General features: G+C 47.4%; 1 long non-coding RNA gene across 1 annotated transcript; it reads right to left on the bottom strand.

Annotated features, from left to right (window-relative positions):
• Nucleotides 1-5,128: 5,128 nt before the first annotated feature.
• Nucleotides 5,129-23,067, bottom strand: LOC116277579 (uncharacterized). The gene is made up of 3 exons (XR_012076229.1): nt 23,000-23,067; nt 22,571-22,665; nt 5,129-5,619 (listed from the first exon to the last, which is right to left on the bottom strand). It is a non-coding gene; the product is annotated as an uncharacterized lncRNA (long non-coding RNA).
• Between the last annotated feature and the right edge of the window lie 377 nt (nt 23,068-23,444).

The raw sequence follows: 23,444 nt of genomic DNA, 5'->3' as shown, positions 1-23,444 counted from the left end.
GGGTGGGCAGCCCATGGACAGATTCTTTTCAACCTGTGCACGGTCCACTCAGCTATTAACCCTGAGGCTGGCATCATCTGAGCGGGATGGCCAGCCCAGATTCCAGCATCCTTACCTTGCACCAGCGAACACCAGCAACCAGCAACCAGCAACCAGCAACTGACTTGGGTTATTCTCTTATTCATTCATTGACTCCTGTGATCATTCATTTGTTAAGCATTCATTAAGTACCTACTGTGTACAGCAAGGGTTTCAAGCCTATGTACCCATAGGGGCCAGACAGAGTTAAGCAAATGCAGCAGCCCTTGGTAGAAGGAAACAGAGAGCAGGTTCCCCTCTAAAGAGGGTCGGTTCCACCTGTTGTCCCTGACGACTGCTCTGCAGAAATGCAGGCCCAATACTGCTGTCTCATCCTCTTCTTTTTTTTTTTTTTTTCTTTTTCCAAAGAAACAGATTTCCAGCTTGATCTGAAGTCTTGTTCAATGTGAGCAGCTCAGCTCATTCCATTTAACAAATGTGTTTGTTTTCTGATTGTTTCCCTGTGGGGCACCAGTTTGTACCCTCTGATGTTCAGGGAACTGGAGACCAGCTACCATGACACATGGAAAGACCCTATACCTCACCAGTAACTCTAAGACAAAGTTGGGGAAAACAGTGTCTAAAGAGAGGTAGAGAGAACACATCATGGGAAAACATTCTTCACTCTGCTGATGAGAAGTCTCCCCTGATCAATCCACAGTTGCAGACTTGGCCCAACTGTGTCCCGACTTGGAAACCTGACTTTGGAAACACAACACGTGAGACTCTGTGATTTTGACTCGAACGACATCAAGATGGGACAGCCACATTCTTTTCCAAGACCAAAAAACCCCTCTCGACTTCGAGTGAAAGAAAATCATTGTTTATTTACGCTTCATTCTTCTTAATTTCCAATATTCTTTTAGACTTACTGCCAAGTCCAAATGAAAAGTTATTCTGATGTAATAACTGCAGACTTTGATCTGAACTCACCAAAGCCATTGTGAAGAATTTCAGAGCCGAACCACTTGAGTAACAAGTCATCAAATCAACGTGAGTCTCGATGTTTTTTTAAACTTTACCAAGAAGCCGGTCTCGAGAGTGAAAATGAGCTTTTCCCCAGAAGTAAACACTTGTCACAAACACTTAAAATGACATTTTCTATAACATTCCTTTTTTCCTTCCGAGGAGCATGGATTTCACACCTGGGAGTAAATGCATTACTGTCACTGCCCTTTGAGTGACTAACTGATCATGGCCTTGACTTCACACAGATAACCTTGGGACTGACTGCTTGATCTTGCTTCTCCAGGTCTGTAACACGTCTTGCACGTTTCCTGGGGCGACACCTGAAATGCCTGCTGCCCTAAACTCCCTGCTGGCCTGGGATGGTTGTGTAACTTCTCACACCCACTGGACCACTTTGCAGATTGAAAGGGACATTGTTACACCAGGAAAACAGCATTAGCCTTGGCTGGCCCGGGCCAGTTGTGGTGTATGGTCTTCCTACCTAAAGAAAAGTGGGACCATCACTAGTGTGCTGTCTTTCTGCCAAGCTGGTGGAGACCTCTTCGCTCAGGGTCACTATGCAGGAAAAAGGGAATGATTAGTCCTGGGTGGGCTGGCAGTGGCCTCGGGTACCCCCCACTCCAGGGAGACCAGGGTAATTGCAGAGTCACAGAGACTGGCCCTGGGATCCCAATACGCAGGAAGGACCCTCTTCAAGACTCCCTGACATTCCTCTCTCAGCCAGTTTCCCTACCTGAAACCCATTTGTGCAGCAATATTTATGGTCCCGGTCTTTCTGTCTCGGTTCTCTTTCTCTCACTTGCTAGTGTGCATGCTTTTTGACATTAACACAATGGAATTATAGACTGTATCTAGTCTTTCTAGAAGTTTCCATGTTAACTAATGATCTGGGCAAGGAGATGGCTGGAAAATTCTTAAACAGCAAAGAAAATGACAGCCCACCATATGGGCCACGCTCCTGAGGCCCCAGGCTAGGAATGCCTGGCCCCATTTGCATATCTCCTTTTGGTTCTCAGCATCAACAATGTTCAGATATGCATAAGATAGTAATACTATTATTCACATCATAACAGATGCTAAGAATATTGGCTATCATGCACCAAGCACCATTCTGGACAAGCATCATCCTTATAACACTCTCTAATCCTTATCGTCCTATAAAGAAGACATATTTATCTCTTCCCTACAGATGAGGACACAGAGAGGTTAACGGTCTTACTCAAGGTCACACAGCTGGGCTCAGCACTGGTGCTGACTTCCCCCAGAATCTGCCAAAAGGTGATAAATCCCAAGCCATATCTTTGCCTTAAAAAATAAGTTTGTGTCTCAAGCAGTCTTGCAAATCACTGCTACTAATGGTGAATGTTTGTGTTAGGAGACTAGAAAACAGGATTATGTCATTCTCTCTCTCCGGACACTAGGGAACAATGGTGGCAAAAATGAGTGCACCTGAAAGACAACAGAATGTTTATTCTGCCATCCCATGAGTGGTCTCCCATTTATTCACCAAGCCATTACTGGCTACTTCATACATGTAAAAATAAGAAGTATAGCACAGGAAACTAGACCTTTAGCACATTTGCATTGCGATAATTGTGAAAACTGCGTCCCCTGCATGTCCCCTGCACTCTGAAGGCAGGTGCCCTAATCAGCCCCTCTGCTGACACTGTGTGCCTGCGGGCTAGCCACATTTGGGTCACAGCTGATGAGCCCCCAGAAAGGAACAGTTCCTCAGGCACCAGCAGCTGGAAAGAATCAATGCCTGCAGGAAGACCCTGGATGAGAATTCTTAGCAGGATCCTCCAATTTCTCTCTTTTCTTTCTTTTCCTCCTCTCGGAACAAGGGATCCTACAGGATGGGTGTTTATGGGCGATGCTTTCTACCCAATGTGCTCCAGCAGCTTAGAAATGGACACAGTGGCTTGAAAGATCAGTGACAATAACCACAGGGCCGAATCGAGCAATCCCTGGCGTGAGTCCACACGGGTGTTCCATCCTTCCGTTCTGAGCACAAAGGGTGCTTAAAACTTTAATGAATTGAACTCTATGAGTAAGGGATGTTAATCATTTTAATTACCCAGCAGCTTGAAATCAGATATAACAGTCCAATAATGTATCTTTAAACGAATCCAACCCTGCCCCTATAAAAAAAAATCCCTTCCAAACCCATTCTAATAATTTCTATTTATCTTTCCTGACGTTAACTGTTATCCAGCCCAGCCGGCCAACAGACAGCCTTCCCCCTCACATTCGGTTTAAATGCAGTGCCGTCTAGTTTTTCGATATCATTAGCGTCCCCCTGGTGGGCAGAGAGCAAGGCAGTGGCACCGGTCACACTTCACTGCTTTATCTCATATGACAAAGAGGGATGATGTGTTTCAATCCAGGCCAGCCTGGCAGAGGGGAAGGTGGCCGCGGAGAACTCCCCCTGCTGCCGAGAAACACCAAAGGGCCCCTCCATGTGACTCGCTAACAGCATGAAGGGGCAGACAAATAGATTTTCCTCTATATTTATAACCAGCATCATTTTTCCTTGCAGGGCTTTTAGTGCAGGTAGCTGTTTTATATGAAATGAACAATCTTTATAGACGTACCAGAGCCATAACAAGCCTGATTTTCAGCGAAGCTGGGGTATATAACTCTTACCGAATTGTCAGGCTACTTGCTCAACAAATCAAGCCTAACTTATGATGTTTGCAGTGTAATTTTTATTCCTGTTTGACTAGCCAACTACCCGGTGGTAATAGGATGTTAGGAAAGGGCAGTGGCGATGTTTGTGCCGGCCGTGATTGATAGGCCGCCGCGGCGTTTTTCATTTATATCTCCCGATTCCAAATCAGTTAAGTTTAGGAAAAATGAAACAAAGTGGCAAGAAAAATGTTTGCAGATTGCAGACCGGCGCTCCCGCCGATCTGAGTTCAGCCCACATCTGCCGGGATTGTCTGGAAACATTAAGATATCTAAATGGAAATCAATACTATATGTGCCAGGCATTTACTACCAGGAACAAGCATCGAGAGACTTGAGCTAATCAGACTCCAGCTTGTGCCTCCGCCTTAGACTCAACCCCAGGGGTGTCCTAATTGCCCAGACTAATCATAGAAGAGTTAAATTTATAACCAGGAAAGACATCTTGTTTTTCTTACCAGTCATCATTTAGGAGCGGGAAGGTTCACCTGTGAGGTGGGTGCCAGATGTACAGGCGGGAGCCCCCGTGCCCGGGGAGGACGGCTCCTCACCTGTCAGAGGCGGGGGAAGACGGATTTACCGGCCGCCGTAAAACCAGTCGGCCTCACTTAAGCTCCGGGTGGGAGAGACCTCCGCCAGCTCACAGACGAACTGCTGATCCCCTCACTGACAGCCTCTCCACTTAACCCCGTGCTCTGGAACATGAAAGGAGAGGGCTCCCGCAGCCACAAGCCCCCTGCACGCTTTGATCCCCACCCCAGTTTTTTGGGGTTTTTTGGGTTTTTTTGGTTTTTTTTTTTTTTTTTTTGTATGCTAAGGAAATAGCTCAGAAAAGCAAATAGCACAAGTGATGTTCCGGATCTATGCATCTGTTTTTCCCTGAACCTCAGTCTCGGCTTTTGTCCCCGGGAACCTCCAGAGGAGTTAATATCACTCGGCGACATGCATCTCCCTAATATACTGTGCAAACAAGTCACCGATATTATTCACACTCTAACTAACTACAAAGTCACACAATAGCTATTGGACGAGCCCTCACCATAGTGCTGAAAAACCGTAATGTATCAGGGGACTGGATTCCTAATATTTGCATTCTAGATGCCAACTGTGAGCATATTTTGTACTATTTTCAACAAATTACACCAAAATATGCAAAATGTTTATAAGGCTCCATCTTCTATTTTTGGCTGCGGTATATTTGCAACTTAATAGTCCTACAGAGATTTGTTTGTCTCCTCTGGAGAAAAAGGAAAGTGGAAAAATAAAAAAAAAAAGAGAGAGAGAGAGAGAGAGAGAGGGGTGAAGAAAAAAGAGATGAAGATGCTTTGTTCACGCAACAAGTCGAGTTCGGCAAGTTTTTTTGTAAGAGAGCAGAGCCAGCTGTCCCTCGGGACCTTCTTCAACAAGAAATTTAATAACATTATTTGGATTCTTTGTGCCCTGGATTTCAGATGTATTTTTAATGCGTGTGTCTTAAAACAAAACAACCATTGTCAGATGCTGTATTCTCTTCTCACCAGTTTAAATGGTTTCCTAGACAGCACAATTCTGGGAGCTTCATGAGGGTTGTGATCAATGAAAGCCTGTGCCTTGCATCCCGTGGCTTCCCAGGGATGCCCGTCCCTCAGTTCTCCGCCCAGGAACCGTGTCTCTGGTCTTCGTGATGTGACTGCTGACAGCCTCTTGCCTTTGGTGCCATCATCACTGCTTTACTGCTCACACAACTGGGTGCAAGGACACAGCTTTCTTGTCTCCAACCCAGTGAGAGAGGCCTCCCTGACCACCTCAAGCCTGTGTAGCATTAGGGCTGATGCACTGGAGCAGAAGCTGGGATGCAGGAGCTGAAAATGAATCCGGGTTGGAGAGGGCAACAGCTTCCAGCTCCTGGAATATAAAACCAAGCCTGAAACTTTTCAGTCGAGTTTCTCTGTTGGAAAAGCAAAGGAAGAAAGGAAGCGGGGGGGGGGGGGGGGGGGGCGGGGGAGGCAGGAAGGCAGGAGGGGAGGGAGGAAGGAAGGAAGGAAAAGAATATCTAATATTTCTAGGAACTGGGACTCAGGTCCTGTTCTCTAACTGGATCAGCCTTTCCTAGTACGACTGAAGTTGCAGACAAATTCATTACTTAGCCAAAAATAACAAAGTCAGAGGAAGAGATATTTCAATGAACAAATCCTTGTTCTTTGTCAGCCTCCACCTAAATATATGGGAAGAACGTATCATGCGTTTGTACTCACAGTAGGCCCTCAAAATGTATTTGTAGGTTGGACAAGCCACCATGGACACACGGGTGGCTGAACAAGGAGGACAGTTCAGTTGAACAGACTCCAGAAGAGGTCAAGCAACATCCTTCAAATGCAGAGGCCCAGGAGGAAGTGATGCCCAGAACACACTGGGCTGCAGGCCGGCAGGCTCACCTCCCATAGCGCTGTGCTGCTCGGCCCCAGCTTCATGTGCCTGGTGGACAAAGGCCAACGGCTCCGACCCCTGAGCCGAATGACACCACACGTACTCGTCAGCCGGCAGAGCGTGTTAGGAGAGGAGGCTTGATGGGCCCAAGCCCAACTCCTGACACAGGAGCAGCAAAAGCCAAGGGGGTTGGAGAGCCCCCGCCAACCCCAGCGTAGTAGAACGCCGCCTGCTGATGCCTGACCCCGACCCGGGCACCACTCATTTAATCCTCACCAGTGCCCCATGACGACGCTTCCACAGCTGTTCCTCAGGGGACTCAAGTGATGTGGCTGGGATCCCAGCGCTGAGAGCAGACAGCAGGATCCCTAGTGCTCTGTTGCTGCAGGGGGTGTCTGAGGGCCCAGGGATGAAGGCCATCACAAGGAGGTAACACAACAGAGGATGAACCCAGGATGCAAATCAGACCACATCTATAGAATGACAATAATAATAATAATATTACTATAATAAATCCATGCTAAAAAAACAGCTTTCAAATGGATGCCCAGCCAGAGGAGTGCTTCATTCAGTGAGCTTCACAAAGAGGGGGCTCAAAGGTCAATAAGTTAGAATGGTTACAAGACAAAACATTCGGGAGCGTGTTCAGCAGTGTGATTCCCTGGGCTCTGGCCTCCAGTTGGACACTGGGGAAAATCACTGCACTCAGTTATCGAGGCTTCGGTTTCATTTCTCCAACATTTGGAAGCCTGTGATCTCACTGTCGTCTCACGATTGAAAACCCAGAAGGGCGCGCCCTCCCAGAGCCTGCTGCCCGTGGCCTGGTCCTCCACGTGGACCAGCTGTACCCCAGAAACACCATCACCAGGCCCAGCAGAGCGGAACCTCCTCGGCCCCACTTTCCACAAGTAACAGAGAGAGCATCTCTATGTCCTGTGGCTGCAGAGGGAAGGGACAAGAGAGCAGGGGAAAGAGAGGGAGTGTTCCTCCCGTGGACTGAGTCAGGAGGAGGACATGGCTTGTTTAATCCCAATAAATCAGAGTGTCCCCGGGAGGTAGAAGCAACAGGGGATGGCAGGCTAGCCGGGCTGCACGTTGACCCAAGGCAGAGCTTGCAGAGAAATGATGTCCTCTTCTGCAGGCTCCTGGAGAGATGGTCTGCATTTCTTCTGACAAATTAGAAGTGCCCTGAATGCAACCATTCCTCAGAAAATAGGCCTGATTTAGCAGTGCACGAGCTGCCATTATCTGGCTGCATAAAAAGACCATTTAAGCGAGGCAGCCTCCAGAATGCTGGCCCGCTGGAGGCAGCATTTCTGAAAAATTACCACCACCACCACCACCCCGCCCCCGACTGCCACCTAAGCCAGGCACTACCCAAGGGAGAGGCCTCATTTACAACCTAGGAGAGCAGGCAGGCTTTAATCAAAGGAAAGGCATCGTTTGTCTTTGGTCTCTGCGAGAGTTTCCCACACCCCCGTGGTCCCCAGCCCCTCACCTTACCTGGTCTCAGATGGCCAAGCCAAGTCGGGAGCTGCAGTGTGGGCATCACCGGCCCACTCCCATCCCATTCTTGCCCTGTTAGGGCCACCAGGGCCCTCACCATCCTCGCCGCATACCAGAGCAATCGGACCAGATCTGGTGACAACGATGCCCCACAGCTGAAACTACCCATCGGCACAAAGTCGTCATGTTTGAAAACTTTGTGTGCCAAGATTACAATGTGTCATTACGTACCCCAGAGACGCACTACCTTTTTAAAAAGTATCTCTAATGAGATCTACAAATCTAGGCTGAAGACAGCTGACTTTATTGTGTTTGTAAAGAGGAAAATGTTTTAAATAGGTTAGGGCTCCCGGGACGGATAGCCCCACCGTGAGGGTAAGGTCATTGGGAAATGTTAATAAAAGTTTTCATAAAATATGACTGCACTCAAAGAGTAATGTTTGGATGTAAAAATAACTATAAAAGTATAATTTCTACCAGGGTACACGCACAGTTTTTCTGCGTCAAGATATTTGCCCAATTCCTCACTGAGCAGGGGTTACAGCTTTTCCAGCTGTTTTGACGGCCACGCTGGGATTCGATCCTTATTAGTCAGGGCTGCAGCCGCCTTTCCCAGCCTTGGCCGGTTACATTGGAAACCGTCCTATAAAGCAAAGTCTTGCACAGCCAATACGCTAGCTCTCAACCTAGGGGTGACTCAGCCTGCCACGGGCAAGGCTCCCCTCACACCCTGGGAGAGAGACGTGAACAAGGAGGGGCACCCTGGGGGCTCAACCACCGGGCTCAGGGGTTCTTGGGCTAGTCCAGGGAAACATGCCAAATGGGGAATATTCAGGTATTTCCTATTCAATGAGCTCATTGGTTTTTAAAGTTAACCAGCCCAAAGACAATGTCTCCAAAGCATTTTTCTAGGTGACGGGAAAACTAATGAGATGAATTCGTCCTCCCTGTTTGCCAGATCCCATTGACTCAAATCAACCTTGATGTCTCTCTTAGGGCACGTGGGACATGTGGGGGCTTCAGGGCTTAAAGCTGAGAACCAAGCTCCCTGCAGACACTCAGTGAAGAAGGTAAGGGAAAACAAAGAAGTACTGAGATCTGGTCCAGCAATCCCACTCCTGGGCATATATCTGGAGGAAACTAATTCGAAAAGATACAAGCACCCCAATGTTCAAAGCAGCACTATTTACAACAGCCATGATATGGAAGCAACCTAAATGTCCATCAACAGACGACTAGATAAAGAAGATGTGGTGTATATATATATATATATCATACATACATACATACACACACACACACACACACACACACATACAATGGAATACTACTCAGCCATAAAAAGAATGAAATCATGTCATTTGCAACAACATGGATGGACTTGGAGATCACCATTCTAAGTGAAGTAAGGCAGAAAGAGAAAGAAAAATACCATATGATATCACCCATATGTGGAATCTTTAAAAAAAAAAAAAGGACACAAATGAACTTACAAAAACAAAAACAGATTCACAGACATAGAAAACAAATTTATGGTTACCAGGGCAGGGGTGGGGGGATAAATTGGGAGTTTGGGATTTGCAGATACTAACTACTATATATAAAATAGATAAACAACAAGGTCCTACTGTCTAGCACAGGGAACTCTACTCAATACCTTGTAATAGCCTATAATGAAAAAGAATGTGAAATATACATATATATACACACACGTAACTGAATCACTATGCTGTACACCAGAACACAACATTGTAAACTGACTATACGTCAATTAAAAAAAGAAAAAGAAGACTGAGATCTGGGATCACAGCCTGGGACAAGGAGGCAAAAGCACCAGAGTCTTACCTGCACAACACATTGGCCACGTCACCGTCAGCAAGAGGTCTCCCTTCTCAGCACTACCCAGAATCTAGGGTAAGGCTACCTACAGCACATCACTGTCAGGACTGCACAGGACATACTCCAGCCCTCTCCAGCCCCTCCCAGCCTCCCACACGGCCACGGAATGTTCGTCCGGGACCCAGGACATCTGCTCCTTACCTGTCCTTCCCGATCTACTGTTTATGATGGAAACGTCAGACCCTGAGCTCTTCAGGACTTTGTTATCCACAAAGCCTGGCTCTGGCCAAGCAGAATCTTTCGCCATGAGTTTTAGAACCTGTTTTGAACATTTGGAAAGTATGACTTTCCTTGTCCTTTGGTGTTGCCCTGGCAACCTTTCCCAGAAACAGGGTCGTAGGATGCCTGAGCTGGAGGGAGAGCTGGTGGGGGCCGGGGGGACAGGAAAGGAAAGGAAGGGTGGAAACGAACGTGGTTAAGGTCTCAGAATTCTACTCCACGATTCTCCCTCATTCTGGATGGGATGCCACCAACTTGATTCACCCCTCGATTCAATGCTTCCCCTCCCCAGAGGGGGTTTCCTGATCATGTGATACAGAACAGCCCCATCAGTCTCTACCCTTCCCCTTACTCTGCTTTATTTTTCATCTTAGCACTCATTTCTCTGAGATGTTACAACAGGGACTTATTTGTTTATCATTTCTTGCCCCACCCCCAGCATTAGAATGGAAACTCCATGTGGGAAAGGACTTTGGCTTGTCCACTGCGGGTTCTCAGCCCCTAGAACAATACCTGACACGTGGCAGTGGTTCAATTAATATTTGGGAATAAGTCAGTGAATGAATGGGCCGTGTGAACAGGACACTATCAATTCCCAGGCTCTCACGAGTCTGAGAGGCTATTCAAAGCTGATGCTTGTCATCAGAGGCCACCTCCTGCATCCTGAGTCTGGTGGGAAGAATCCAAACTCAGAACCTACCTGCAAGCACAGCATGGTTTGTGGCACGGCCCTGTCATGCACCAATGCACCAGTGCAGGCAACCAGCCCAAAGTCCTGCGGAGGCAGCTTGGGGCTGTGTTCATTCTATCAAATTTCCAGATTTGAGCCTGATTTGAAAAACAAACAAAGCAGACCAAAGGGATGTTGAAGGGAATGGGAAACGGAGCTTCCTCGGGGCAAACGCCTCAGAGCAGCAGTGAGCTCACAATGACCGGATGTTGAATCAGAGGCTGAAAGCGCATCTCTAAGGAATGCTTCAGAAGGAATTCCAAAACGAGTGGGAGGTCAGAGATTAGAATCAGAGATTCATCATGACTTTTCAATGTCATGCTCGCTTGTGGACAGAATAACGGCCCCTAAAAACATCCATCCCAGAAGCCCAGAACCTAGGAATACTCTACCTTACATGGGAAAGGGACCCAGCAGATGTATTAAGGACACAAATCCTTGAGATGGGGAGATTATCCTGGATTATCCAGGTGGGCCCAAAGAAACCACAGGATTTCTTGGGGGGGGGGGGGAACCTTTCCTGGCTTTGATCAGAGAGAAAGGCATGAAGACAAAAGAAGTGTCAGAGAGATGCAACTCTGCTGACTTTGAAGATGAGGGCCTTAAGCAAGGCATGAGGGCTGCCTGCAGAAGCTGGAAAGGTGCAGGAAATGAATTCTTTCCTAGAGCCTCCAAAAGGAACGCCTTGATTTCAGTCCAGTGAGACCTGGGTTGGACTTTTGACCAACAGAACTGCAGTGTTGTAAATTTTGTGTTAAGCCACAGAGTTTTAGGTAATTTGGGGTAATTTGGTATAGCAGCAACAGAAAACTAGTACATGGTCTTAGGATTTCTTACCCAAATAAAAAAAAAAAAAAACTTCATCAGAAAGCCCTGAGTTCCAAGGTTATTCCCCTTTTGACCTCTAGCATGAAATAAATGAGTTCAACGAGATAGGTCCCTATGCTAAATTGAGCAAGGAAACTGAAGATACAGCATAGAGAACATGCCAAGCTTAGAACCAACACTCCAACCTAAGAGCGATCAGCAGTTAGTCCATTTAAATCCTAGGAAGTATTTTCTACTACACGGAAATAAAAATATTCAGAACCAGAGGGTGAACTCTTTCTCCCCTGTTGAGATTGGAGAGATTTGGGTGACTCCCCTGAGCTCCCAGCTCACACCATCACATATGTCATTAGAACCAGAAGGTGGAAACATCTCCAAGGTGGGGACTAGGCTGGAGAAATAAGATCATTAGTTTCTCTGCAGGAAGCTGTCCTAATGTTTCTTGTCTCCAGATAAGGGAAAAGTCTTACTACAGAGTGGAAGGAAGACAATACTGGAAACATCAGCCAATTTCCTGGCCACATTTGTATGTGAGATTTATCTCAACTCCCACCCAAGAGGTTTCAACCTGTCCATTTTGGAACCACAGCAAATATTCAAACATGTTGAATTGAAAAAGGAATAACTTACCTCGTGACTCGGTCTAACTGAATACCATATCCTTATTCTATTTAATACCATTCGTAGGTCCCACACATTGGGAAACCCCAGGCCACTTCATCAAACTCTGCAGCCTCCTCAGACTGAGACCCAAATCAGACCCAGCCCCTCCGCATCCACATTTCCAATTTCTCTCTGTGTTCACCCCGCCTGCTCCCCAGCAAGCTTCCCTGAGCGTGCAGGAGTGGATCCAGGTGAAAAATGAAATCCTGGTCCACATCCAGCACTGACTGAGGTCCACCTGATGGTAATCTCCAAGTGCCCAGAACGCCTAATTGGAATGGACACCCTTGGCAGTTGGTTAAATCTCTAAATTGGTTCTTGGGACCTTCAGATAAGAACCACCATGGTACAGAGGGCCAAATGGAAGTCTCTGAAACTGCTTATGAATCAGTCAACACGGTCAATATGCATATGATAAAAAGGTGGTGGCCTCTGTCATATTTCACTTAATTCACCAAACTGACTGCCACAAAAATCAGGCAGACCCTGAAGGATGGCTGCGGACAATCTTGGTGAGATAAATGCACTCCAGAGGGTAGGAGATACACCCTAAGAAAATTCAGAGACCCGCCAAATCAATGAAGATTGTAGGGGCCCAATGGCCAAAGACACACCAGAAGAACATCCCATCCAAACTGAAGGACAAATTACTGCCTCTCACATTTCTCACAAATGAAAAACACTGTCAGTTTGCCTCCACCCCAGGGTTCTAGAGGCAGTTATTCCACATTTCGGAATATGGCTCCAATCCATTTGCTGAGCAACAGGAAAGTCTTCTGACTTTGAGAGGGGCCCAGATCAGGAAAGGGCTCTGTGATGAGTCCAGGATCCATGAGCTGGAAGACGGAGTGTTACTAGAGGTAGCTGAGGTGGGAAAAGACTATGCAGCGTTTAAGCGGGAAGGAATTACAGGTGTGAAAACCCAGTCCCACCGCCAACAACTCACGGTATACACGGGCCCAGGTACAGACAAACTGCCTGCCTGAGGAATATCAAATTACCATGCAGTCAGAGCTGCCCATTGTGAACTGGGTTTTGTTAGACCCACAGTCGTAAGACTGGGTAGACCCAGCAGCATTCCATTGTAAGATGGGTGACTCTCATCCAGGATTGGCATACGTAGGGCCACAGGGCCCAGGTGAGTTGCACGAGCCGGTAGCCCAGGCCCTGGGTCGTCCACCACTGCTGCGTCAGCATCGCTCCCTCAGCGAACACCTGTGGTACCACAGGTACGCTTAGGACCAGCGGATGAAGAAGGAAAAAGGCTGAGCTCAGTTTTCAGGTCAGTTCATGAACATAAGCTTCAAATAGACCGCAGCTACAATACAACCCCACACAGTGATGGAGAATCTTCCCAATAGTCGTAGACCTGGTAACTCACTCTGCACACAAGAGAAGTGTCGTGACATAAGAATATGGAGAGAATCGTGGGCGGTGGCAAATGGCTTGGCTGGTTGTTCAAGAGCCTGGAAACAGGATCATTGGAAGACTACAAAGAGTTCTGGGAAAGAAGCATATAAATGGATCTACGTGAAGGCACAAACCAAGACGATCTTTGTATCACAGGACAATGTCCACCAGGAAGCATGGGAGAAGCACTAAGTAAGTAGAACGAACGACAGCCACGTGATGTCAGCCAGCTTCTGTCACTGGCCATTGTGCTGGGACAACAGCCTCATGAATAGTTAGAGACATGGTAACCCAAAGATGATGCATGGGTCCAGTATGATGGGGTCCTCCTCTCTAAGACTAACCTAGCTGCTACCACTGCCAAATGTTCAACTTGCCAGCGATGGAGACCAACGTTGAGTCCCTGACATGACACCACATCACAAGAAGGCTAACCATCAACTTGGGGGCAACTTGATTTCATTGAATGCCTTCCACCCTGGAAAAGGCAGTAATTCAACTTGTCTATAATTGAGACATATTCTGGATCAGAATTTGCCTTTCCTGCCTGAGTTCAAATTTAGCTAGCCCTCCTATCCAAGGGTTTTCACCAAAATTGGATTTCACATGCTGTTGTATTGTATCAAGGGACCCACTGTATATCACAGAAGGTGTGACAGTGGGAATCTGACCACGAGAACCACTGGTTCTGTCACCTCCCACACCACCAAGGAAGCTTTCAGCTTGATGGAGCAATAGAATGACCCTTGGAAGGTTCAGCCCAGGCACCAACTTGGAGACAATATCCTGAAAGAAAAGGATATCCTTTTCCCGGACTCAGTACACACTCGAAAGTGATGAAACTTACATGATTCTGTGTCCTGATAGGTAGAGCACATTGGGTCAGGCACCAGATGTGAAAGCAGGAGTGGCTCCACTTACCATCCTTTCCAGGGGATGGTGCTTGCTGGGGACCTGGGGAATTTGGGGCTTGCTAGTCCTATGGATCTACAGGTGCCAATACCCAGACCAAGAACTCTCCCAGCAGGAGACCTGGCAAGAGTCCCATTACATTTTTAGCTCCAGCTGTCATTTACTCATTTGGAGTTCTTATGCCAAGAATTTAACAAAAAAGAAAAAAGGAAAGGAAAGAAAGGAAAGAAAGGAAAGAAAGGAAGAAAGGAAGAAAGAAAGAAAGAAGAGATAGGGCTGTTGTTATATAATGGAGGCAGCTAGCTGATCTATTGAAGCATCTCTTGTCACCAGTGCCCTATCTTGAAATCAGATGGATGGCTGCAGCAGACATGACTGGAAAAGGGCATGGTGACCAGAGGGCCATTCCCTTTAGAGATGAGGGTCTGATTATTGCAACAGATGAGTCACTCAGATCAACAGAAGTGCTAGCCAAGGATAAGAATTATAGCCAGTAGAGGACAGAGAGGATGGGTAACAGATGTGGCCAAAGACCAGCTTCAGTGATGGGGACTATAGCTTTTCTCCCCTTATAAGACTCCCCTGGGGGGAAAAAAAAAAGACCAACCAGGATCCTGAAAGAGCTGCTCACAAAACGTATCGTATGAAACAAGGAGATCTGTGCTGTGCAAGGGCTGGACTGTACGGGGCTGTGTGCGCTGCTCATCCTAGCTCCTGAGAGCACTGGTAATTTGGAAACTGTCCTCAGCTGAAGAGAGTAGCCTTATCCAAGATCAGACCCCCTCCCCAGGGGAAGCCCAATCCAGTGGCTGGTTGATGAGATGGGGTAGGGGTACCAGATCCCAACCTCTTGCCTCAATGTGGGCCATTTCTGCAGAGCTATTCCAGCCCCAGAATGCTCCATAAGATTTGCTGAGGCCTCTGATGCAACTTCCTGTGGTTTAACTTCCTCCTCTGCCCAATCGGGAACTCCAGACTCTGTACAGGTGTTACCCCTAAAAGCATTCCCCCAATGAAGGTTCTACACACAGATCTCTGAACCTTACAATCTGTTTCCTGGGAAACTTGGCTTATCATAAATGCTTCTTTCAAAAGACAGATTTGTTTGTGTTACCACGTGTACACACATATGCTTAAAATCTTCTCACTTCCTATTCCTCTGAGGGCAAAGACCAAATGTCTTACCCTGGCCCATAACATCCTGTTTGGTCCGACAGCCACCAATCCATTTCCGCAGGTCCTCTGCCCATACTTCTCCCTTTCGATTTCTCTGTTCCAGCTGCACTGGCCTTCCTTGCATTCCTTAGATATGACACGTGCTTTCTCCTGCCCCGGTGCCTTTGCACATGCTGATTCCTCTGCACAGAAAGGTCTTCTGTTCTATTCATTCTTCAACCCTCAGACCAATGTCTTCTTCAGAGAGACCCGTGATCTTCCCCAAACTTGATCAGATCATTCTGTCATACATGCTCATAGCACAAGGCACTCTTTCTTTATAACACTTATGAGTTTGAGTTATACATTTGGTCATTGTTTAATTAATGCTTATTTTGCTCACCATTACAGCTCCAGCACCTATCACAAAGCCTAACTCATAACTGACAATAAACATTTGTTAAATTAAGATGCTAATTCCTCCTTAAACTAGATTCAAATCCCTCAATACATAAATACCATCTTTTTTGCTGCAGTGTGATTTCTTGTGGGTATTTTCTTCATCCAGTGACTTAAGAGATTGTCGCAGGACCCAGTACACAGTAAGCACCTGGGCCACAATACCTGCATTTACACCTTAAGTAGTTAATGCGTGTGGTTTTTTTGTGTTGTTTTTTTTTTTTTTCTTTCCTGTTAGACTGTGAGCTCGTTGAGAGAAGGAGTTCCCTCTTGTCTGAACTTCAAGCGAGGAACCTGGCGAATGTTTACTGAAGTAAATCCTCAGGAAGTGTGAATGTAAACATCTGGCTATTTTGAAATGTGGAGATGCTTCGGTTTTTATTTCTTCCAGACAGTTTGTATCACACAGGCACACACACTGCTAACATAGGATGTTAGAGGTCAGAGGCTGCTGATCAGTTCATAATCACTCCTCCTGCTCTACGCTGAGGACTAAAGGAAGCCTAACTCTGAGGGAGATGCACCCCTGATGATCACCTCTCTGCCAAATTAAATGTTCCAGAAAGGTCTCAGGTCCTACGGACACTGCTGCGTCCCTGCAACAGAGCCCACACACCCAAATGCTTCCTGGGCTGAGCTGAATGGGTGGGGGAGTGTCCCACCAAATCAGGCAGTGGGGACCCACCCCAGCCAGACACCATCCTGTCAGATATGGGTTCGGTCTCGTTGGATATTCTGAGTTTTCAAAAGAATCCTGAACTGGATTTGTATTGAACTCTCGCAATTTTATATGTGTCCTCAATATTTTTAAAGAAAAAGAAAACAAAAAAAGATATTGCGCTATCCAAACAAAACGTGCCCATATAAGGGCCAAGTTCATGGGCTTCAGGAGGCTTCAGGTTGGAAGTCAGCGTACAAAGCCTCTGCAAACTCACCCACAGACCAGGCGGGGCCCCAGGAAGGTCCGTGACTCAGTTTTCCCACCTGGCAAATGAGTCAATTGGACCTGATGCTCCAATTCTCACATCCTGGGTGTCCTTCTGAATCCTGCGGTCTACCCAACAATTCTCTCACCTCGAAACAAGTCATTTCCATTCACAATTTGAAGCCAGCAACCAGAAAGGAATTTTGCCAGAATTTCCATTTCTTTCAAGAGCTAATTCCCAAGGAATGGGGGGAAAACAGGCACCACGCTCTCTTTCAGATCTCATTACATTTATTCAGCTTCATTACTAATTCTTTGTTCATGTGCTGTTCACCCTGGGATCTGCATTTCTGTCTAGTTGCTGCAAGTCAGGGAACCCACCTGAACTCAGGAAGCCTCATCATCTCCCCTGATGCTGATGGGTTTCAAAGTGACAGTCGTTATGGTCAGATGAGCTTCCTGAGCAAAGGGCTTCTCTAAAGAGCGTGCTGTCCAAGGACGAGGCAGCAGCCTAAGGCATTCCAGAGGGGAGCCTGACACATGCCCCCACCATCACAGAAGTCCCTGGTTCCCTGCACGACCTGTAAACGCTGGGAGGAGGCCTGGCCTATAGAAGCCCCACACGAAGAGGAAGTATCTGACCACTGCCTGAGTCGTCCTATTCCTGCCCTGGGTTAGAAGCTGCTGTCTTCCTGTGCAGACGTCCAGCCCCTGCTGTAGATCTTAATACCCCATCTCCAGCACACAGGGCCACGCCAGCCCCAGCCAGCTCTGCCTGGTAGCCGGCAAAGCCCAGCCCCGGGGTCAGGGAACCTCATCTCCAGTTACTTTACGCGGATTCAGGAAACAGGTCCCCAAAGAAGCAAAGGAGGAAAACTACAGGAAACGCGCACACATTCACCATGAAATACCCACCCGAAGGACAAACTCGGTAATCCCACCAATGATGTTCCAAACCCGTGATGGCTAGCAGCCGACACATACCCGCAGACCTCAATCCATTTTTATTGTATTCAGGCTGCAGTGTTGTATTTCCTGCCTCCCCTTAGCACCACACATACAGTGTACTTGAAAACAAAAATCTATAATATTGATCCCACAATGTCACCACAATTATTCTTTTGAAACAGCCATTGAAAACAAATTACATCTGCACTGCCTTTTCATCCGCCCGCTGTGAGTGAGCAATGCTCACCGTGGCCTCCAGCACCCTGGCGTTAGCACTGTGTCACCGCCGACAGGACAGCCCGGGGAAAAGCAGATGGGGGAGGGGGTGGCGAGGATGGCAACCAGATCAAAGGGTCGCTTTAGGAAGGCACAGGGGTCTGCCTGGCCCGGTGTCAGCATCTGGGAAAGGTCTGGACCCAGCATGGCTGCGAGCTCGGTGAATCTGAGAAATTCTGAGTGTGTAGACAGGTTTGCTGTCGGGGGCTGGGGACTCCTCCCAGCTCAGTACACCAAATGCTGGTGTTGGGCTGATTCAGCTGACAAAGACTTAGCCACAACTTCATTTTCGGATATTCAATTTAAAATCTAATGACAACAAGTATTATCTGAAGCAACGTGGGCTTCACCTGATGGCACGTAATTCTGTTGACTGACTGAAGCATCTATAACAGAGCAGTGGTGTTTTAAAGCAGGAATGCTGCCCACAGTCCCAGCTCTGTACAGCCCAAATTTCAACAGACATCAAGATGACCTTCCCGAAGAAGGTTAGTTGTCCTCTTTCCCAGCCAGTTGCACCCCAGAATCTTCAGAGGTAGCAGACACCCCAAGCTCACTCACCATCCCACCGCAGAGCTGAGGCCTGGTACGTAGGTGGGGTCCCAGCCCCCAGCAAGATCGTGAACCCCCTTATAATCCACCAGTCAGCTGCCCTGGGAACATCAGCTGTTGGGGGCCTGCCTGTTTGTTTTCCATTGTCAGACTTAGAAAAATTCTCCCTGCATGGTAATTAAATTCCATGCCACCGAGCGGTGGGCAAAGGGAAATTCTTTTGTTAAGGTCTGACCACACAAGTCACAGTGGTGGCTCTTGCAGGCGGGAAGTGATAACTTTGGAGCATTAAAAAAACCAATAGCCTTGTTGACATGGACATGGGAACCTAACCCCTGAAGCCTCCTGGTATGACGCATTGATTTTCCTGTCCGTGTACAGTTCTAAAGCCATCCATTCTGCATGGTCAGGACTCAAAGGGCCAGAGAGAGGAAAAAAATCTGTTCTCTCTGCTGTACCTCCAGGCAAAGTTGAAAAATAAATTCTCCGTTTTGAGAGATGATTTGTTCAAGCCATGTTTAAGAGACTATGATTGCATTAAAAGGGGGGGAAAATATTCGGTTTCCCTGACCCTCCAGAACCTGCAGCCACTGACCCTCATGCAAAATCCTGACACCACAGACGTGGCCTAGCAGGGGACAGAGGCAAGGGTGGGGGGTGGAGGACCCCAGGAATTGGGAAGCTTATTTATTATTCTCCAAATGATATCACGGTGCTGCCCGAAAATTGCTCAAATAATCCTGCCCATCCACCTGTCACTCCTCGGATCCCTCTGCCACTGTTATTTTGCAAGAGCCGCTCTTCCTTCTTGTTGGATGGCTCCTTGTGACATTGCTATGCTCCTGCCTGCTCTCAGATCCTCTTTTCCAAAGGAGTGACAGGCCAGGCTGACTCACTCTTCAGGGTTTGCCTGAGAGTCATTCAGGGCATGACACCTTACCCTGTCCCTGACCCACTGTTCCCAACCGCAATGGGAGCATAAGGCTCCCCAGCCAGCCTCCCAGCACCTCCTCCCATGCTCCCGGGTACCTTGGGGTCCTCATTCAAAAATGCCTCCATGCCACCAAAATCCCTCCCCGTCCCTGGCTGTGACAAGGAGAGACCCTGGGTGACAGAGAAAGAGGCCAGGCTTTGGGAAAATGCGCTGAGACACTGCAGGGGATTCCGTGTGCCTCCGGTCTCACGTGTTCAGGACTTTCAGAGTGTTTAGCTGTTTGAGTTCCAAATAAAGAAAAGCGTCGGTGCTGGTCAGAAGGTAGAGCTCACAGAATGGAAGACTAGCGTCTGAGCTGCAAATTTGCAGGGCCGTTCCGCAAAGTATTGCATACATCATTTCCTGGTGCAGAGGAGTATTGAGCTATTTCAGGGAAGCCAAAAAGGAAAGACCAAAATTAGGCAATTTTCCTGACCTAGACAGAACTACGGACAGAATACAAAAATAGAAAATGCTGGAGCGAATGTTCTTACAAGGTTTGTCTGCATAAACATAGATGCCACATATCCCAATCGTATACAATGTGAACCCAATAGCGGCCTGCATGCATGCACACCACTGAAAGTCATAAACCCAGTCACACAAAACCTTCCCACCAGACGATTCCGTCTTGCTAGACCTATAGACGTATTCTTAAATTAGGTTGGTGTGAATGTGTTTGTATATTTATTATTAAAATACTTACTGTTCTGCCTTTTGAAGTCGATGGACAAATGATTTAGGAGCGGAAATAGACTAGAAACAAAATTAATGCAAATAATGTGTTGATTTTTTTTTTTAGCTTGATTAGCCAAGCCAATGGAAAATTCTAGAAAACGTATACAATTATTTTAACTGTCACAGGCTGGCAATTGTAATTGACATGATTTGTACGAGATGCAGTGTAATAACTGAATATATTAAAAAAAAATCTCATGCCTTGATTACCAGGAGAACATTACTAGTGCCACAATATTATTAACAACACAATTATCGTGGCATCCCTAGGATACGCTCTTAGCACTTCAATGCATTAGTGAACCTTTGCTAACGAAGAAAAAATTAAAGTACAGCAAATTTCAAAGCACCAGTTGTACCCAATATCATTAAAAATTTATAAAACTTCCCCTGAACATGACAAGTGTTTGGTTTAAATGAAGATCAGCCACAAGGAGAAAGCAGAAATCTTGTTACTCTTTGTCTCCTTCCCTACCCTATCTCTCTGCCTCTCTCTTTCTCCCAGACCTCCCCCAGCCAGCACCACCTCAATCCAGCTGAAATATGTAACCATTACAGAGTGACAGCTTGACACACAATGACCCGTCAGAACATTCATCTCGCAATGTTTTATTTTAGTGAGGAGCCAAACTGCAGAAAAAATAAGCAAGTTGTTTCAAGGCTTGGAAGGAGATCAAACATTTCTGGCATCCCCACTTACCAGACCTTTGATTTACAATGGACTTGTCAGAGCCCGATTAGACAGTGTGTGCTTAAAACCCAACAGAGGCTCCTCAACCGCCCCAGCCCACCGCCATGTCCCCCACGGAGAGCATCCCTTTGTTCCCGGAACCAGCAAGCCGGGCTGAAGCACAGAACTTTGCACCCTTGCAGAAGGGCCAGGCAGCATGTAAAAGGCAATCCGGCTCCAATTAAATCGCTTTTGCCAAGGTGAAAAGAGAGAAGGAGGGAGAGGGGGAAATGGCGAGAGAGGATGCACGCTGAGCTCCTCCCGCCAGTCTCTTTACCTCTTCCTTCCAAGTCAAAAGTTATCATCTTCCCCCCAGGAAAAAAAAAAAAAAAGATACCCAGAGATTGCTACCCACCAGTGAGCTTTCTCAACCTTATTGAAATGGAAACGCTCAGCTTAAAAAAAAAAAATGAGTCAGACCAAAAGTGCAGGTGTTTAAAATATGTTCACGGTATTACGATTTTTGCTAGTAATTACAACTATGAAAATGGCTGGAAATATATTGTTTCAATTTGTATGGAGAACAATTGCAGAGAGAGAGAGGGCAGCATGAACTGTGCCTGGCATTGGAATGTGTAATTCCTTAACCCTATATGGCAGCACAAGGCTCGCTGGAGCAAATTATGAATACATGTGTTGGGAGAGCTTGAGTAGTAAATTTGGGTTTTGTGCATCCGTAACAATGCAATCTGACATGTGTGATTTATGGAATATTAAGTTAATACAGTATTATGAAATTAGCTTAATGTACTAAAGCTGTAATTTTAAAGTGAAAAACAATGCGACCAGACATAAACAAAATCAACATTAGCATTTTGTGAAAGCCGAAACCGATTCACTCAAAATGTGTCTGTAGAGTCACAGATTTACCTCACCCAGACAGGCCCAAGGCTCAGGGAAGCTGCAGACCCCAGGACAACAGTCTGATCAATTGGCCAAGCTGTTCGCTCCCACCCGGATCTGGAGAACCCAGACCCAGGCACGCACCAGAGAGCCAAACCGCCCCCCATCCCCTGGGGAAGTCACCGCAAATTATCCAGAGGTCTTCAGAACCAGAGGATCCCCAGACCAAGGCCAGAGGGCCTCTTCATACTGCACCACCAGTGAACTTCACCCTGTAATAATACCCTTGAAATAAAATCTGGAGAGAGATGGCTGGAATGCCAGGCATAATCCTGAAAACCTGGGGGCTCAGACCCAGGAATAAATGAGACTCTGAGGCCAAGGAAATCTCGTTGGTTCATAAGAGCAAATCTAGCTGCGAGGTCCTTTGGCTCCTTAGAGGGGCAGCCTACCAGCGCGGCGACTTGTGACAGGACAAGGAACCAGAGACGTTTGGGTTCTGTCAGGCTAAGCCATCCCCAGTCCAGCCCAAGACACCGAAGAGCTGGTGGTGGTGACTGGGGGCGCGTGGTCTCCCCGGGAGGCTTCCTAGCTGAATGGACGGACCGGGGCCAGAGGAAGGTCCCGGCCGTCCTCCACCCTCCCCCATTAATCACCTCTCACCTTCTCGGGGCCGAGGCTCGGCAGGGCCTGAGCAGCGGGAACTGGGATCGAGGATCAGTGACTCTAAGCCAGACGGACGTCTGAAACGCCATGTTCTGAAATGAAGGCGAGACGGAAACCCCTTAGAAAATACCGCCATGGCTTGCTTTGCTTTCGGGTGTGATTACTGACAACTGCGGGAGCATGAAGGAATGTCTGCCACCAGGACATGGCCCTTTGGGCCATCTTGCTCCCCTGACCCAAGCGGGCCACCCATGGGTGAGCAGCAGGGCGGTAACCCAGACTCAAATCTGAGTCCCAAGATTTGCGATTAAATATGGACCTAAACGTCCTCCAGGGTCACAGAGGAACCAACGCGTGCCATTCGGATGAGCGTCAAAGCTATTTGACAAAGGACAGGGTTCCAGGGACCGCACCAGACCCACGTACCACGGGAGGCTGCTTCCTGTTAACTCCGGCGCCGACCGCCCCGGGGGAGGCCGACCCCGCAGCCCACGGAGCCCGCGGTGCGCAGGCGCGGGCCCCACGAGCTCGCGACACGCAGAGCAGAGAGTAAACGTGTGTTCGCTTTTTTCACCGCACTTTCGTTTTAAGATGCCCTGTTCGTAGCTCAGTGTGGTAATCGGGATTATTTCATTTATCTCACGTGTCACCGTGTCTTCATACACTCGCAGTAAAAATAAAAGCATTCTCCTTAAGAAGAAATGGAAAGTCTATGTCAAAGTTAGAGACGAAACAGTCGCCGAGTCCACACTGGAGAAAATCAATGCGCGAATCTCGCGGAGAGGGTCTGTGCCTCCCCCGTCTGGCAAAGGCGGCTGGCTGTTTTCTGTCGGTTTGCCGGCTTTTATTTTTAAGATGCCCTGCATTTATT

This window comes from Vicugna pacos, chromosome 9 (assembly GCF_048564905.1).
Source record: "Vicugna pacos chromosome 9, VicPac4, whole genome shotgun sequence".
Classification (NCBI taxonomy): Eukaryota; Metazoa; Chordata; class Mammalia; order Artiodactyla; family Camelidae; genus Vicugna; species Vicugna pacos.
The sequence above is the reverse complement of the archived record's forward strand: the minus strand, read 5'-3'. Positions and strand labels throughout refer to the sequence as shown.